The 15000-nt window shown below is 33.7% G+C and overlaps 1 protein-coding gene and 1 pseudogene across 1 annotated transcript in view; one reads left to right on the top strand and one right to left on the bottom strand.

Annotated features, from left to right (window-relative positions):
- The window catches only part of LOC145296779 (kelch-like ECH-associated protein 1), a 201154-nt gene that overhangs the window by 66870 nt on the left and 119284 nt on the right, over positions 1–15000 (top strand). The window lies entirely within an intron of this gene.
- On the bottom strand, positions 14511–14626 carry LOC145297160 (U2 spliceosomal RNA; annotated as a pseudogene).

Consider the following 15000-nt stretch of genomic DNA (forward strand, 5'->3'; position numbering starts at 1 on the left):
ACCTGAAGTAATTTTTTTTTAATCGGCGTCGGATCAATGGATTTCTTTGGCGTTTAAAAAATAACGAAAGACTTATATATGAAAATATATATGAAAATATGACAATATATCATTAATCTCGATGACGGTTATGGATAGTTAGTTGTTTGGAGGGAGATACGCGCATAGAGAATTCGACAGGTTGATTCTTCTCGTGCCGAAATCATTAACCAACAACGATATCCTTTTCGATTGTTATTATATAACCATTTTTAACCACCTGCAACGCTCGTTTAATTTCACTGGATTGACCTGACTTTGATTACACCTATGTAAACCTTTGCCGGAGATAACCTTTCAAACATTATACTTTTAACTTATTTTCTTTTTGACAATTGATCAAGTATGTTGCTTCTCCATGGCAGGTGTCTGTATCAGGTTCATAATTTTCATTTGAATGTCCTTTTAGTATAATTGATAATTATTTTATTGTTGTTGTTTTTTTTTTTTAATCTCATTTGGCCAGGTGCACACTTTTGTCAAAATGATTTCTCGGTGCACATGACCTCGGTATAAAACAAGATGTCAAGTTCATAATTTTTATTCAAATTACCTTTTGGTATATTTAATAATTATTTTATTGTTCTTTAGTTTTGGATTTAGCCAGGTGCACGTTTTTTGTCAAATGATTGCTTGATGCACACAACCTAGGTATTAAACAAAATGCAGGTTAATAAATTTTAGTCAAATGACTTTTTGGTACATTTGATAATCATTTTATCGTTTCTTAAATTTGTCGCCAGGTATACGCTTTTGCAAAAATGATTTTTTCGGTGCGCACGACTTAGACATTCAACAATGTGTCCTTTTCGTTGCCGCTGGGGTGCCTCACATCTATTTGATCCTATTTGTCGATAGATAAATAATAAAAAAAAGGGGTTTTACCAGAATAGTCACTGTGTTTAATGATTTGTTTCTCGGTGATATTATTGTCGTTCAAAAAAAAAGTAGAGTTGGTTCAATGGCGAGTATGACGCAGCAGTTTTACTCCTGACAATGTCCTTATCAATTATGTGTTCAAGCATTGTCAGGCCCGCCTTGTCAAACCGAGTTATATCACAGACCCACTTATTTCCTTTCTCTGTATTTGCCACGCGATTATGGCAGCCAATGCAACTTAATAAAAAAAAGTTTTAGCGACAAAAGCTTTCGCAAATATTGCATACAAATTTTCACCATAAAAATAAAAAAATATATATATACATTTATTACTAATGGAGATTCAGTATCTGTCTGCCTGAAGATGTTACTATCGCATTCTATTAATAATGGAGATTTGATGTATACGTGCCTATATTATTACGATTTTTAATGCTCAATTCAATTTAAGGCGAATGTACTATCTTTTAATGATCAACTATAAGGAAGGGAGTAGTATAATTTTAGGGGGATTTTGGGGTGTGATTTATTTAGGAGGAGCCGGTTTTGAAAAAATATCTTTTAGTAAAAAAGCTTTTAGGTTTATCCTTAGATGTGAGAAAACGAGATATATGCTATACAACAAACAAACAAACAAAAAAAGAATAATGAATTCAGAAGACATATATTCACAAAAGATACGGCATAGTCACGTAAACACATCTGTTCCCGAAGTTAAGCAACGTTGAGCCTGATCAGTACTAAAATGGGTGACCATTTGAGAATTCTAATTGCTGTATGTGTTCTTCGCTTACTTCGACAATGTTTCTAGTCGTCCCAGACTTTTCCTTGCCACTAGATTAAACAGTGCCGATTCAGGAGAGGTGTGGTCGGAGATTGTGCAACTCTTACCTCATAATTACACGCGCAACCACCCTTACAGTGGGTATTCATTGTCTATGAGACTGAACAGAGGCGTTTTTTTTTCTTCTTCACAAAAGAGATATTTTATATATATATATATTTAAAATGTAAGTTTACGGCAACAGAAAAAGCCAGAATGTTCGTAAATATTTTAGAGTCTTTGTAAAACAAGTGGATTCTAATGATTGTTGAAAAATGGAAGAAATCAAGAGTCGATCGTTTAAGAGTCGTGCATAAACTTTTTTTCCGCTCAATTATATAAATTATATTTCATTAACAATTGTTAATAAGAGTCAATGTTTATTGTTTTTACATTAAAAACATAAATTCAGTAAGAAAGGTCGGGAGTATTTCAATTGACTAGTTGGTTATTAGTAAGTTGACGACAAGAGAGGATTCAAGGAGTATGTGTGTGTGTGTGTGTGTGTGTGTGTGTGTGTGTGTGTGTGTGTGTGTGCGTGTGTGTGACACGCGCTTTGTAAGTGTGAGTATGCGTGCAGGTTAGAAAGTCAACGGGGAAGGGGTAATGTAGTATATGTTTTGTTTTCATGGTACCATCTTTCCAGGCATTACTTACTCTTTTGAAGGAGTAGTGTAATAAATGTTTGTTCGTCATATATAATAACAAAAAATATGTGACTAGAGGGAACATATTTTTGCGATTGGGGCATGGAGGTACAAACAGATAAATTTATCCAAGCAAGGTGACCAGACTTCATAACCATTAATAAGAAGAAAAGAAACATGTCGCCAGGTATACGCTTTTGTTAAAATTATTTTTTTCGGTGCGCACGACCTAGAAATTCAACAATGTGTCCTTTTCGTTGCCGCTAGTTCTGGAGTGCCTCACATCTATTTGATCCTATTTGTCGATAAATAAAAAAAAAAGAAATTTTAACAGAATAGGCACTGCATTTAATGATTCGTTTCTCGATGATATTATTGTCGTACAAAGAAAGTAGAGTGTCGAATTGTCGATTTAGCCGTTCCAGCAGTTCACAGGGAGAAAATCAAAGAAGTGGAAAAATGAAAAAAAAAAAAAAAGAATATGCAGAATTTACTAGAGAACTGAAAGGAATATGGAACATGAAGAAGAAAAAAAAAACAATATAATAACCAGTAATTGTAGGAGTACTAGGAATTATGTCAAAGAACTTTGAAAAAAAAAAATTAGGAGAAATCGGAAAAAAAGAATAAATCATACAACAGACGGCGTAACATAGTGCATATATTGGTTAAAGGGAAAATTATTCCCAACTCGCATTTAGGATAAAATGCACTTTCGTAAATATCTGAATTCATTCAAAACGTATCGCAAAAACAAAAACAAATAACATCTCTCTCTCTCTCTCTCTCTCTCTCTCTCTCTTTCTTATATATATATATATATATATATATATATATATATATATATATATATATATATATATATATATACTAACAGTTCAGCTCGGCTTTGCTCGGGCCCTATGTACTGTTCATAATTTGCCCTACGTGTGAATACTTACTTTATGTAAGATTATAAATGTTTAGAACAAAATTTTTCAGAGTAATTTCGTAGAAACCGCAGAGGTCATTTTTTTAAAACTTTGACCCTAATTTTGACTCCTAAAAATGTATTAGTTTGGTCTCAAATCAATGTAAAATGTTTGACTCATGTCCAAGTTACCAACATCTAAAATTTCAAGTCCTTATTAAAAAGCTTGCTCTACCTGTGAATACCTTTTATGCAAAATTTCAAATGTTTAACCCAGAAATTGGCTGAGTAATTTGGTAGAGACCGCAGAGGTCAAATTTGTTAAAACTCTGACCCCAATTTTAACCCCATAACATTTAATTGGGGGGGGGTCCAATGAAATTAAAAAGTTTGACCCATGTCCAAGTAACCTATATTTAAAATTTCAAGTGTTTAGACCTAAAATTGGCGGAGGAATTTGGTGGAGTTTTCAAAGGTCAAATCATTAAACTTTGACCTCTTGACAGCCAAATTTCTGGACGAAAACCGATTAAAAAGATTTTCCCAACTCTTAATACCCCTTATGTCAAATCTCGAGTCTGTAGCCCAAAAATTGACAGAGTTATTTGGTAGGGAAATTTACACAGACACATACAGACATTTTCACTTATATATATACGCGCGTGCGCGCGCGCACACACGCACGCACACGCACACACACACACACACACACACACACACACACACACACACACACACACACACAAACACTTTTGGCAATGAATCAGCAGATTTTCCTTCGACAATAAAGAAAATAATTTCATTGATGTCTGGTTATTATAAAACCTTTTGGACGATTTTGAGCGTAGTGTTTTATTTTGTTTTGTTTTTATCCTGTGAGAATTTAACCAATGTACTATTTTTTTTATTTTATTTTATTATTATTATTATTATTATTTTTTTTTTTTTTTTCGCTTTTTCCATAAATCTAATACATAAAGTTATTCTGCCAGGTGTTGAATTTTCGAAGTCAGGCACAAATAGAATTTAAGCTGAGAAATCAAATTTTGCTTCTAACTAGCCAAATTTCATGTATTATTCTAACGCCATGTTATCTACTACCTCTCTCCCTTTTTATTTCTCCCTTTCACACACACACGCGCGTACGCGCGCGCACACGCACACACATACACACACACACATATATATTCTTTAACATATCCATATAAAATTTTATAAAGCGATATAATATTTTATGTACCCGTTTTCAGCGGAAGACGAGATGCTTGGGAGTGTATGCATTAATACGATAGTGTGTGTTATTTTTTACATCTGGATCATTTAATTGTTATATACTTCCATTTCTTGTAATAAATAATTTTACAATAAATTCTTCATAAACTGTGTGCGTGTGTGTCTGTGTGTGTGTGTCTGTGTACATTTCCCTACGCAATAACTCTGTTAATTTTAAGCCTACAGATTCAAAATTTGATATACAGGGTACTGAGATTTGGGAAAATCTATGGCTTTCGGACAGAAATTTGGCGATTAAGGGGTCAAAGTTCAACGATTTGACCTTTGAGAACCCTATAAAACTCCTCCTACAATTTTGGGTCTAAACGTGAAATTTTAGATATAGGTTCGTTGGACATGGATCTAACTTAATAACTTGATTTGGGCCCAAAAGAATAAATGTTGAGAAGATCAAAGAAGTGGAAAAATGAAAAAAAAATGTGCAGAATTTACTAGAGAACTGAAAGGAATATGGAACATGAAAAAAAAAAAAACAATATAATAACCAGTAATTGTAGGAGTACTAGGAATGATGTCAAACAACTTAAAAAAAAAAAAAATTCGGAGAAATTAGAAGAAAAAGAATAAATCATACAACAGACGGCGTAACATAGTGCATATGAGCGCATGAGAAAATATCAGCAGCGGCAAAGGATGGCTGGCTTGTTAAGAGATAACAGCAGCAGTAGCCGGAAAATGTGCATATGCTAATTAGGAATGTTCGCGAGAAGAAAAAGTAAAAAAAAAAAAAAAGAAAAAAGACATCACGTACTCGAGGCAAAACAAAGTTGACGTCGAAGAAAATTGACGTGTAAAGTCGAGGACGAAAATGGGTCGATTGTTACTGACATGCGGTCAGAGGAAGAAGAAAAATGTGCACCAGGCGAGATGGACGATGGCGAGAGACTTTTAAGTGATGTTGAGACGGGAAAGTAACGGTAACAAAAAAATTTTCTCAGAAAAAAAAATGTCGACCCGGATATTTATTTATTTATTTTGATTATTTGTAAACGTTTCGACGGTAATGCTGAAAATAGCTGAAATCTTAAGGAAAATCCTCGAATCCGGAAACTCTCACATGAGCTACGAACGCTAACCGTCCATATGAAAACTGTAACAGGAGTAAAACACAATGATAGAGAAACGCCCCATGAAACCAAGAAAACTGAAACCGCAAATTTGTAAGTTAATTATACCCTCCCCCTAAAAATGTTGTATCTGCATCAACTGGCGCTACATCAAATAATCATAAAGGGTCAACGAGGATGGAAAGAGCGAGGAGAGAAAGCACTAATCAGAGTTTCACTGGATGAGTGCGAAAAAGAGTGGAACCTTGGAGAAACTACCCAAATCCCAATCATCACCAATGGTTGTTGTCAACAAGAAATCAGTGAAATATATATATATATATATATATATATATATATATATATATATATATATATATATATACGTACATGTAGGGTAAAAGGGGGTATATATATATATATATATATATATATATATATATATATATATATATATATATAAAGCTAAATGTGTGTGTGTATGTGGTCACGAATCGGCTCCTATATGGTTGACTATTTTTAAAAACTGATTACATATAATGATAGAAAATGTATCGAGACACAGGAATGGGTATGTTTGATCTCGCAGAACGGTGGTTCATTAAAATTATGGGGTCTGCGTTCGCGCCTGGTCCACAAAGTATGGAAATAAAAAAATTAAAAAATTAAAGAAAAAACGTTTACAAGTGTTTTTATATAGATGTATATAAGAATACTTTGATAAGTATGTTTTAACTTAAATAGGGATGGTATAATAAAATTGTGTGGTCTGCCTTCGCACCTGGCCTCCATAGAATGGAAATAGGCACAAACTTTAATAAAGACTTTTCATATCTATCTGCGTAAGTATACTTTGATAATTATGTTTCAGTTTGAAGAAATCTGGTATGATAAAATTATGGGGTGTTCGTTCGCGCCAGACCTCCATAGAATGGAAATATGTCACAAAGTTTAACAAGGTTTTTTAATATAGATCCACAGAATATTGTGATAAGTGTTTCAGTGTGAACAGGTATGGTGTAATAAATTATGGGGGTTATCTAATTTATTTTTACTTTCATCATATTTAACTTTGGTTTTGATACCCCCAAATTCGAAGCTATCTCATTACAACCCTTCCTTTTCATAACCGATCATACTTTCATAAATCAGAGTCCATTTTATGTAGGCTGTTTTTGAACCCAGTCAACGACGGGTACTTTTGCTAGTATATATATATATATATATATATATATATATATATATATATATGTATATATATGATGAGTCGTAGCCAACGGAACACGTATCAGTGGATAATTATATTTTAAGAACAATATGTATGCTCCTTCCCATGTGGGGGGGGGTACCAAGTTGGTTAAAGGGAAAATTATTCCCAACTCGCATTTAGGATAAAATGCACTTTCGTAAATATTTGAATTCATTCAAAACGTATCGCAAAAACAAAACAAAAAACAAAAAGTTAATGGTATCACTCCCGTTTTTGTAGCTCATCAACATTTCGAGTTAAAAAAAAAGATTGGAAGCTTTACTTTTGCAACGACCCTCGTATGACAAAGTTATTATGCGATCTATGTCGTATTTCTTTATTAAGAATATTTTTTCACCCGAAAGATAGTAATTATATCCCCTCATAGCAAAAAGAGGTGGTAGTGGTGGGGAGGGGAGACTTCGATGTTTAATACACTTTTTTTGCTTCATTATCTCTTGTCACGTGACACAGCAGAGATTCAATGACTTTGACATCGTTTTGATATCCAACATGTAATTTAAACACCTGTATTTTTATGTAAGCTCCTCCCTCTCCATTCCAACTGGAACCAACACACAAACCTGGCGTTGTAAGTGGACCTCTTTGAAGTCTAGTAGATTTCCTTTGTCCATAGAACATAATATCCTTGATCAATGTTCGAACCATTGGATATGTATTTTTACTATGTGACATGAATTTTTATCGATATAAATTATGACGAGGGATATTATGTTTGATACAGAAGTTTTTTTTTTTTGGTATAGCGATAGAATTACTTGTTTCTGAACTTGACAAAATCAGGGTTTTCCTCTGTAACCTTAATCCTAATTTTAAACCTAACTGAAAGGAAAAATCAGTTTGGAGCCGGGGGGTGATTCTATAAGTTGATCATTATTTGTTTTCATAAAGCTCTTGAGTATATAATTTAAAAAAATACACGTTTAAATATAAATTAGTGCTGGTATTGGGTTATTTTTGAAAACTAAAAAATGAACTCCTATCTATTTGTTCTAATTCCCGTAATTTATAATTGATTGAACAAGTCTAACTCTTAGCTATGCATTTCTTTCACGCCTCTCACTCTATCTTGATTCAACCACACTCTAACATTTTAATGTCTCCGTGAATGACTCTCATTTCTTATCGTTTAGTAATCTCTCTTAGCTAAATCTATCTCGCCCTCTCTAACTATATGTTGATTCAACCATTTTTCTATTTCTTAATGTCTCTGTAAGCATTTAGGGAAAGAGTGACCCTTTTTTCTCAGCGATCCATCAAATTTAGATACAGTTGCTTGTACACACCACAAACACATATGTAAATTAGATGGGAAAATAATACGTCTCTTTGCAGGTATAAAAGAATAATAAAGAATAATATTACTTCTATAGAATAAAACTAATAATAATAACTACGGGACCTGCGGAAATTCCACAGGGGACTCATTCATATGTAATATACTAGTACTGGCATTCTGTAGATGTTCAGTGTAAATGGAGACACTCTGATATTATTGTAGCTTTTTTGTTAAAACTGCAAAAGTATTTATCAAAGCTAACACGAATGCACAGTAAAGCCCGGTCGTAAACTACGCTTTAATATGATATTTTAATTCTGGCAGATTTCGTATATATTATTATAGAGTTAATATTCAATCGATTTTTATATACTATAAAGTTGCGATTTCAAAAATAAAAAAAAATATATATATCCATATTACTTGGGTGCATTGGCCCACGGCCACCGAGATTGGCCTGAATCGAAACCGAAGTAAAAACTTATGAAACACACACGCATGCGCGTGCACGCACGCGCACACACACACACACACACACACACACACACACACGAGTAGCGTCCAAAAATTAAGGAACGGTCGATCATTTTTTTTAATGACTTTCTAACTTTATCTATGAAAGGGGGGGGGAATTTGGTGAATTTTCCAATGTTTAATAATGGCAGTTAAATAAAAAATAATTTGTTTATTTTGATTTTAAATACATATTAGTTTTTTTACATATAAATAAATTTAATCTAATTACAGACGTCCAAAAGTGTAGGAACGGGGGAAATTATTAATGAAAAAAAAAACGATGAAGAATCCTTTTAGTATTAGTGAAAAGCCCCTTGTTTTCAATGGCATATTTTGCTGTAAGACAGAAACAATCGTTCACATGTTATAGGGGAGATATTATTCCAGGATTTTTTTTTATACATTCCCATAAATCATCAAGATTTTTTTGGCGGGCGGGGGGTGGGGTGGGGTCTGTGATCTTATCACCAATAATTTTCTAAACATTTTCAATTGGATTCAGGTCGGAGCTCTGAGCTGGTCAATCCATTAAGCAAATATTGGATCTATTTGGCTCTTCTAAAACTATTTTTGTTTTATGGTACGGTGCGTTGTCGTGCATAAAAATATCAGAATCAGAAAGATTAGAAACCACATGTTCTCTAATCAATTTTCTGTACATTCGGGCATTAACTTTTCCATGAATCCTCACAAAGGGACCGGTTCCTTTTGAAGATATCATGCTTCATACAATTATACTGTCCCCTTCAAATTTTACTGTACTTTTTAACGCACTTAGGGGACAGTCTTTCTCCATTTTTTTCCTGACATTTGATCTTTTGTTTGATCCAAAAAGATTGAATTTAGATTCATCACTAAAATGAACCTTTTCCCATGTTTTTCTTCCCAACCCAAATATTTTTCGGCGAATAACAATGTGGCATTTTTATTTTTAATAGAAATTAAAGGCTTTGAGCATGGACTTCTTGAAAATAATTTAAGTTCGTTTAATCTTCGTGAGATCGTTTGGATTTTTTTTGTCCAGTTTCGGATGTAAAATCCCGGGATATCGAAGCCGCAGTTTTAAAGCGATCAGAACGAGATGATCGAGTGATTTTTTTTCTTCTCTTCGTTGTTATTCGGGATAGGCCCGATTTTTTCTTTTCGGTCAATGGTAAACATTTTTCTATTTTCAATAATCCGAAAAACTTTTTCGGTCAATAGTAAACATTTTTCTATTTTCAATAATCCGAAAAACTTTGTTTTTCGGATTATTGAAAATAGAAAAATGTTTACTATTGACCGAAAAGAAAAAATCAGGCCGATCCCGAATAACACCTTTTCAATATTTTAGCGATCTCCTCATAAATAAGCTTTTTCGAATATTCGGAGTCGTCATTTTGTTAAATTGTTATTAAATTGCTAAAGTTTGTATTAATTTTTCGCGTTCCTTATCTTTTGGACGCCTAATTAAATTTATTCATATTTAAAAAAACTAATATGTATTAAAAATAAAAAATATTATTTTTTATTTAACTACCATTATTAAACATTGGAAAATTCACCAATTTTTTTTTTTTTTCCTTTTTCATAGATAAAGTTAGAAGCCATTCGAAAAAAATGATCGTTCGTTCTTTAACTTTTGGACGCTAATGCGTATTTGTGCGCGCGCGCGTGCACACACACACACACACACACACACACACACACACACACACACACACACACACACAAACTTGAGTTACTTCAGCCACAATCGAAACCGAAACCAAAACTTATGAAGAATTCTTGATAAAATTATTTATAAAAAGAAATAGATGACTTAAGTGCCATCAGCTATAATCGAAACCGAAACCAAAACTTATGAAAAATTCTTGGTAAAATTATTTATGACAAGAAATTCGACCCGACGGGTGTCGCCAATGTCATTCACAGTCAAAAACTGCTATGCGATTGTGTTGTTCAGAGTTCTAGCTTAAAATATTAAAACAATTCTTCTCTTTGCAAAAGAGAGAAATAGAGTGATAATAAAAAGATAAGAAGGGAAGAGAGAGAGAGAGAGAGAGAGAGAGAGAGAGATGCATACACGCTAAGAAAACAAAGCGACTGACACGTCACCTGTCAAACTGTTGAGTTGGCAGACCCGACATTTTGGATATCTGCGTCAGCCCGTCGCTGCGCACCGCCCTCCAACAAGTACATCACATGCTTGGCACAAGGCTCACTCTCCGAAAAGTCTTCAGTTTCCCAAGAGGAGAGCCTCATTGCCACCCAAATCCCCGGGAAGACCAACGATCATTGCCAGCAAGAAATCATTGGTAAGCGTTTTGCGATAATGCAAAGTTAAAGTCATCAAAATAAATGGAGCATACTGGGAATCTGAGAAGATTTGTTCTTACTCATACTCCAAGTGTAACGTTGCTGTTACATACAAACAAGAGGAAAGAAAGAAATAAAAATCGGGTCGCCATTTTTTTTTTATTTTTTAACACAACTTTTTTATTACTCTCCCGTTTCGACACCACTTAAAAAGTCTCTCGATGCCACATGACTGTCTCGCATTTCTCTTTCCTCAGACCGCACGCAGTCCTCGACTTTACACGTCCATTTTATTCTAAAGTCGACGTTGTTTCTCCCCCGAGCACGTCGTGCCCTTTTTCTCTTTTTCTTATTGCGCCAACCCGCGCACACTTCTTAATTTGCATAGGCGCGTTTTTCAGCTACTGCTGCTGCTAATCTCTTCACTAGCCAGCCATCCTTCGCTGCTGCTGATATTTTCCCACGCGCTCATATGTTAAACAAGGAACATCACCGGTTATAGTTACGTTGTGTGTGTATATGAATATATTCCAAAACGACGCACATGTTGAATAGTGGGGTTTATATTTTATCTGTATATTTATGTACGTGTAAGTGCGTGTATGTATATACGTCGTATCATTTAGTTGATCGTCTAGTGTGTATATTTTAACATTTATGCAACAGTTCTAACAGCAACTGATTGACGTGGACGTATCGAAACAGTTGCAGACAACAGTTCTTTTAACAGGTGTAAATAAACGCAACACAGACCTGGATTATATACAAACATTTATTTTCATGATTCCGGCCAACATCTTCAAGATTACAACGTCTTCACATCGTGGCTGCCTGAGAAAATGCCACTCCCTACGTCATGGAGAGACCCCCCCTTGAGTGGTCCGTTGTCTCTGTTTTTAAGCTCACGACTGACTAGAATCTCCCCAAATCTATATCTCATCACGTGTTTAAGACCAACAGCTGATGTAACCTCAATCTAGTTATTTGTTTATGCAAACCAAAATCATGTTTACATCTATTTTCGATTTTCACATTCCTTTGTAGCGATATTATTATTTCAGCTGTCAATCACTTTTTCCAAATCTAATTTATTTTTCTAATCATAATAATCGATCAAGCGACCCGCCGTCGCTCGAATCAATTAATAATAATAACTAGCAGGACCTGTGGAAATTCTACAGCAGCATTTTTCATATGTAATATATTGTTGCTGGGCATGCTGTGAGCGTTCTGTTCAGCATGAATGAAGGCACAATCATATTATTTTACTTTTTTATTAAAACTGTATCGCCCCCTTACTAAAATAATAACTTTGATATATTTCCTGGGCTGATTATTTCATTACAAACACACCGGTCAATTAACTCACATTTTATCATTTTTCATAATTATTGAATATGTTATTATGTTCGACAAAAATTTTTCATAATTTCAACCCACATTATCGCCCCTCCCTTTACTAAAATATTAAATTTGATATATTGTGTCAGCTGATTATTTTATAAAAAAACACAACTATCAATTAACTCACATTTCATCATTTTTAATAATTCTTGGATATGTTACTAATTTTGACAATAGTTTTTCATCATTTAAACTCACCATATCGCACACCTTACTAAAATAATAACTTTGATATATTGTTTAGGCTGATTATTTCATTACAAACACACACATCAATCAACTTACATTTCATCATTTTTGTAATTCTTGGATATGTTACTAATTTCGACACTATTTTTTTATAATTTAAACCAACGTTGTCGCCCAACCTTACTAAAATAATAACTTTGATACATTTGCTGGGCTGATTATTTCATTATAAACACACTAATCAATTAACCTCGATTTCATCATTTTTCATAATTCTTGGGTATGTTACTAATTTTTCATAATTCATACCCACATTATCGCCCCTCCTTAATAAAAAAAATAACTTTGAAATATTGTCTGGGCTTATTATTTTATTACAAACACACTAATGTATGAAATCACATTTAATCATTTTTCATAATCCATGGATATGTTACTTATTTCGACAATCATTTTTCATAATTTTAACCCACATTTTCGCCCTTCCCTCTTTACTAAATAATAACTTTGATATATTGCCTAGGCTGATTATTTCCTTACAAACACACCAATAAATTACCTAATAATTCATTATTTTTTTCGTAATTCTTGGATATGTTACTAATTTTGACAATAATTTTTCATAATTTCAGCCCTCCTTATCTCCTTCCCCTTTACTTATATAATAACTTTGATATATTGTCTAGGCTGATTATTTTATTATAAACACACAGTGACCACCTTGTAAAAAAAAAATCCCGGACTGACTTCATATCCGCCACCCCACTGTTAAAAATATACATTACATAAAGTAATGTTTTAAACGTAAACTGTTTCAGCCATTTCCGGGACTGACTTTATATCCCCAACCCACTGCTTAAAATATACGTGAAATAATGTAATGTCTAAATAGCAAACTGTTTCAGCCATTTCCAAGACCGACTTTATATCCCAAACCCACTACTAAAAATATACATGAAATAATGTAATGTCTAAATAGTAAACTGTTTCAGCCATTTCTGGAACTGACTTATAATCTCCAACCCACTGTTGAAAATATACATGAAATAAAGTAATGTATAAATCGTACACTTTTTCAGCCATTTCCGGGACCGACTTCTTATCTCCCATCCTACTGTTAAAAATATACATTACATAAAGTAATTCCAAAACGTAAATGGCTGCAGCCATTTCCGGAACCGACTTCATATTTCCCACCCCAATGTTAAAAATATACATTAAATAAAGTAATGTGTAATGCGTAAACGGTTTCACCCATTTTGGGGGCTGATTTAATATCCCCCACCCCACTGTTAAAAATATACATGAAATAAAGTAGTGTTTAAATCGTAAACGGTTTGAGTAATTTCCGGGACTGACTTCATATCCCGTAACCTACAGCTTAAAATATACTTGAAATAAAGTAATGTTTAAATCATAAACTGTTTCAGCAGCTTTTCGAAAGTAATACATAAAAACATTAACACGGTTAGTGATTAGGCAACCATTGCTTCAACATGAATTTCTGAGTGTAGTGTATCAGTTTCAGAATTCCAGTGACTAAAATCCATTTTTTTTTGGTCTTGGTTAATGGAGAAATCCTTCATGAGTGATACAATTTTTATTTTTGTTATTGACCAGAGTGCCCCTTTTGGGGAGCTGGTTTTCCCCTAAATCTTTAACCGACCTCATATCCAATTCCGCCCGTGTGGGGAGGTAAGTAAACAACAACAACAACAAATCAGAACTGACATTTTCCAGGGCATTTTATAATTAATCAGAAGTGACATTTTCGGGGCATTTCGTAATTAAATCAGAAATAACTATTCCAGTTACTTTTTTAATATTAAAACTTTGTTACATTAAACATAGTACCTATTCACAATGCCTCCCCACGGGACAGATTTAGACACCAGGGTCGTTTTTTTAACGTGGAGAAAAAATTGTCTTAGTCATAAAGGATTTCTCTTCCACTGAGAGAGAAGAAATTGAAATGTAGCACTTAAAGAACAGATACTACACTTTGGTCTTAGCCAAAAGGCCAAGAAAGACACAAAGCCTTTTTATTAGCTTTGCCTCAACAACGACACCAATTTTTTTTTTGTATTTTAAGGGTGACAAGGTTTATTTGGAATATTCCACCTTCCTTTTTTAGGGATGCACAGCATGATAACGGACGGAGCGATAAGCGTAATAATATAATGATGATTCTGATTTCCTTTATCAACATCTCTCTGGAAAGGGATGGGATTCATTTCCAGGGGAGTTCTCCCAACCCCGGCTCCTAACCAGGAGCTTAAAAGATCAAGGGATTTTCTAAGGATGTTGGTGGTACCTAAAATAGCAGAGGTCTGAAGGCCACAATAATAATAATAATAATAATAATAATAATAATAATGTTGTGACCCCATGGTCCTGCTTACCATAG

The sequence above is a fragment of the Euprymna scolopes genome, chromosome 17 (genome assembly GCF_053919585.1).
Source record: "Euprymna scolopes isolate OS-2025 chromosome 17, ASM5391958v1, whole genome shotgun sequence".
Taxonomy (NCBI): Eukaryota; Metazoa; Mollusca; class Cephalopoda; order Sepiida; family Sepiolidae; genus Euprymna; species Euprymna scolopes.